Here is a 4,964-nt window from a genome sequence, read left to right as displayed (position 1 = left end):
AGTCCAGTGTGCTGCCTCTTATACTCTGTGAGTATTTTATTATATTCTATATTATCTTCTGTTATTTCTGTGTGTGTGTCAGAAAATATGTTCTGCTGAAGATAAAACAAATGATGGTGATGTGGGTGCACAGGTCTATACTGTAGATTCACTGTCTCAGTGTTCATGTATTCTTTATTCTGTTCATATATATATATAATGTTTTGTGTTATAGTGATGATGAGAGTGAAGACTGCAGTTATTACTGTGTGTTACAGAACAAATGCATCTGTCTGTGTTCATGTGAAAGATGATGGACTTGTGTACATGTTGTAACTTTGATGTCTTTCGTCTCTTCATATTTTATATACTTGTATCTTATTTTATTGTAATAATCTTTGGATTGTGTGTTGAATCAGACATATTTCTGTTTTCGTGAGTTGGTGTTGTATGTGTTGTATCTTTAAAAAGACTCTCTCCATCTTGAGCTCTCAGATCACTCTCAACTTCTCTATTAATCTTCGGTCTGTCTGCTGTTCTTATTGAACATGTTTCAGTAATGTGCAGGAGGCCCTATTGTTGTAATGTTGTCTTCATTATCTGGCTGAGAGACTATAAGCAGAAACTTTGCATAAAGTTGTGAAATCTGACTTAAGTCATATAATTATTAAAGTGATTTTCAGACCATGCTGGTCAAAAGTTCTGTTATAAAAATCTTTGTTAATACTTCAAACTATTTTCCTGTAATGCGCCAACAAAGGGGACATGAGGACCAGGGCCGGCCCATAGCATAGGGACATAGGCGGTTGACAGGCAGTGCCACAGGAGAGGATTGTTTATTTGTTTTTGTTTTTTTTAGAAGTGCGACAACTGTGCTCCCTCTACCCCTGTGTTGAGCAAAATGAGCTACTAACACCCATATATTACTGATAAAATGGTCAAATACAGGGGCGTAGATTCCGTCTCCGCCCCCCCCCCCAACAATAATCAAAACAAGCAAGTACAACCCCCCCATTATTTATACAATGATCTATGGAAACATGTAAATGTGTCATGCAACCCCTCCCCCCAACGTTCAAGCCAAATATACACCCTTGGTTACATAGAGTGACCAACCACTTGTATTTAAGGAAGGTTGAGAGTATGAACTAATTTCTGTTTCCAATACAGAGTCTATGCAGCTGTCCCGAGACAAATTAATGAAAGACTCATACCCAAAGACTACGGAGCCCCTAAAGGGTCAAGGTAGTGGGGAACAATTAGTGGTGTGGGGAAAAAAATAACCAAATGATTTTACATTCTCTCGCAAAATTTTGCGTTCCCCCGAGAAACTTTGCGTTCTCTCGCATATTATTTTGCATTCTTTCGCAAAATGTGCGTTATGATGACAGTCTTCTGCTAGCTCTCTTATGTGTATTCCAGCGTTATTCCAGCTTTTGAGTTCAAGAAGAAGAGACAGCCAGTGCAATGAAAGAGTGAAGCCCAAAAGACAACACAAGCACAAATCATGATCTTCAATTTAAGAACATAGTTAAATTACATTAAATGCGAGTGGTCTAATTGAAATGGAATACTGTGGTACACAATTGAATCACATACTATTATTGTTTGTGTTGTGATGGTGTTTCCCTCTCCATTAATAAAGCAATAAATGCTTCATTATGTATGGTGACTGAAGGTTTTGGGCTTTAAAAAAAATTGCAATTTGGGACTCTTAAATCATTCGTATTTGTGTTTGGAAAAACCCTTTAGTTTACCACCATGTTTGCTCTCCCTTACAGAGTGCTCTATGGAGGCATCATTTATGTGGTTTGGTTCGTGTCAGTGTTGAATGATTGACTCACTCATATCACAATTGTAGCATCTGCTGGCGGATGATAAATGGCCACATAAACACACATACACATAAAATAATAGTTGATTTTTGAGCATATGATATTCAAATTCCACTAGGCCTGTAGTTTGGGAAAACATGCTAAATACTGTCAGGGTTGGGGAGTAAAGGAATTCATGTTGTAAAAAAGGAAAAGGGAATCTGGATAAATAATTTTCATATCCGTTCCGGAGTGGAACTTCAATAAATTGCCCTTGAAGGTCTCTGCATTGTTCTGTCTTTTCTGAGCGCTGAAGTAAAGCAATTATTGTTAATTTACACATTTAATTCCGTTATTCATTTTATCTGACTCCAATTTTAAGTTGACCTCTAATTTATATTTAAGCTCTAATTAATTTCTGATCATTCTTTTAATTTAACATTTTTAGGTTATTGATTACTCTAAATCCTCTTCTATTCATTGTCCTTTTGATCTTTGGAGACTTACGCCACCCGTTATTAAATTACGTAAACCTCCTGAAAATGGATAGCCAGTTCCGTTCTTAGTCAGTGTTTGTAGGGTTAACTAATATCGTCTGGTTTGGCTTTTCTCAGAACCAGACGATATTGCCGCTTAGTCACGTACATACAACTTGCTACGACGGGTGGTGTGCAGTGACTGAGAGTCTTTAAATGGCTTTCTCCTACCCGGTTGTCCTGAGTGGTTTCTCCTATATTAAAGCTCCAGTATGGTCTACCCTGGTCTATTGAAATTCAAATCCTACACGGCTGTCCTAGGTGGTTGTCCTACACGGCTGTCCTAGGTGGTTGTCCTACCTGGTTGTCCTGAGTGGTTTAAATTCAAACTGAGAGTCTTTAAATGGCTTCCTCCTATATTAAAGCTCCAGTAATGATTTCAGAGGAATTCAGAATAAATCAAATAATAACAATTTATTTGTCAGGCAGGATATAAAACATTGTTGCAGAAATTCAAATCAAAGCCAATTTCACATGATCAGAATAAACAAGCATTACTAAAAATAAAAGACAAGTCACAGAAACATACCTGACAAAACTACATGCAGCGGTACAGCATGGGAGATCTGTATACAGATTCCCAGAGCTTCGTGCCAACTTTCCTTAAATATCTAGACAGAATAAACATTGTGTATAAAATGGTATTATCCTTTGAACAATGAGGATTTGGGGGTGAATGGGTTCTTGACTTCCTGGGGTTTAACCTTGTTAACATACAGGAGATAATTTCAATTGTAGGTCAAGGAGGGGGAGCCACCTCCAAAATTATGCAGTATTTGGCAAAGACCTTATAACTTTGTTACCATTAGTTTTATCAACATGGGAGAGAGACCACTATACCAGTCACACATAAACCTCTTAAATGATATCAAACACATACAGTTGCATTCTTTGTTTTCATGTTATTTGTTATATTTTTTACATATAAATCTATGTCTTTATGTTGGTCCAGAGCTGTTGAAGGGGAGAAGGGGAGAGAGAAGGTTTCAGCTTTTGTGAGAGAGTTCTAGGACGTTATTTCTCGAAGAGTTCTTTGACTTTTACCGGAAATGGCGCCTTTTGGTTGTAGACATTCTGGTGCCAGCCTTACAATGTAATGGGATTACGTATTTAAAATACAAAATCATTGGTATTTAGAATACAGTTACATTCAAAAAGTATTTTGATTACTGAAGAGATTACTTTGCATTTTATTGTCATTTGTTTCATTTAATATTTAGTCCTTTTTAGATGGAGAACATTTATACTTATAAATGATGCGATCCAAAGTGCATTTGAACAGCGGTGAAACACTTTCTTATGATGTGTTACATTCATACGAGCAGACAGAGAAGTAAGTTTGAAGTAAGTTTGGAGCAGAAGAAATAGAAATAAACCTTGTGTAAATTGTCAGCTTTACGCTAAGCTAAAATGCTATTTCTAGCCATTTTACATGCACGTTACCAGGCACGATCAACCTAAAAACAATCTAAAATCTGGCCTAGGGTGCCAACAGAGTCTGGGCCGGCCCAGGTAAGAACACCAAACGGAAATATTAGGCTGTTTCTTTGCAATGCTTTTACATATTATAATAATGGAATTGTATTTATCTTTGATTATTAATTTAACGACATGGTATTCTGTTTTGTGACACTAGTAAAGAGGTGTACCTTTTGTTCAAACTGTCATTCTGATGTCAGATCTGTTATTGAGTCCTGCAGACTGCTCTCATTTCTCACTTATATTTGAGTGTGAAACATATTCTGAATATAGACATATACATGATATAAAGCAGTGTTTCCCAACCACTGTGCCACGGGTGTAGCGTAGAAAAATATCAAATACCACAAAATAAATAAATGCATGAAAAAAATTATTATAATCTCAGGGATCCAAACTCATCTTTTGGAGAAATTCGCCATTTTGAAACCATAATTGGTCACTTTTGTGATTGTGAAGAGCAATGATTAATATGCAAATGTGACTGATATTTATACACGTTAAGGGTCTTTCACATGACTCACGTCAGCACTGCAGAATACATTGAAGTCTATGAAGTGACGTCACTTTACACCAAAGTGTTTTTCACACACATGTTTTTGTTTCACATTAATGTCTATGAAAGTACAAAGCAACAAGAAATATTTAAAAACTATCCAAATTTGTGAAGAGACATCGAATGTCTCAATTTCTTTTAATTAAATATTACCTTATCATTTACGAATATCAGAGACCCCAGTTATTGAACCGATTTAAATTCACCAAGAAAACGCTTAGACCTAAACATAAACGAGTCCTTTTATTTCTTTCTGCTATCAAAGCACCTTCAAGCTTTTTTTCTCTCTTCCAAATACATGTTTTCAATGTTTATTGTGCACACCTCCTGCTTTTTTACGTGGGAAACTCATAAAATCGCCCCTCTGTGACGTTTCTGCAACTCTTGTCATGTGGAGGGCAATGCGGCGCTTGACGCTGGCGTTGAACAGAGCGTTGACGCCTCGACTCAAGTCATGTGAAATGACCTTTACAATGACGAAAGAACATTATTGAAACTTAAAATTATTATTATTTGTTTATTATTGTCCTCTTTTCTGATAAAAGTCATGCTCAGCAGTTTAAATACTGAAGGAAAATGATACCGTAGATCTGCTTTGTG

At 36.4% G+C, this 4,964-nt stretch overlaps 1 protein-coding gene across 1 annotated transcript in view; it reads left to right on the top strand.

Moving 5' to 3' along the window:
- Positions 1-4,964, top strand: part of LOC127447811 (uncharacterized) — a 160,884-nt gene continuing 155,920 nt past the window's right edge. The window contains exon 1 of the mRNA XM_051709891.1: positions 1-27. The gene's annotated coding sequence lies outside the window, so the exon portion shown is untranslated. The remainder of the gene's footprint in view (positions 28-4,964) is intronic.

The sequence above is a fragment of the Myxocyprinus asiaticus genome, chromosome 1, assembly GCF_019703515.2.
Source record: "Myxocyprinus asiaticus isolate MX2 ecotype Aquarium Trade chromosome 1, UBuf_Myxa_2, whole genome shotgun sequence".
Taxonomy (NCBI): Eukaryota; Metazoa; Chordata; class Actinopteri; order Cypriniformes; family Catostomidae; genus Myxocyprinus; species Myxocyprinus asiaticus.
This window is presented reverse-complemented; position numbering and strand designations above follow the sequence as displayed.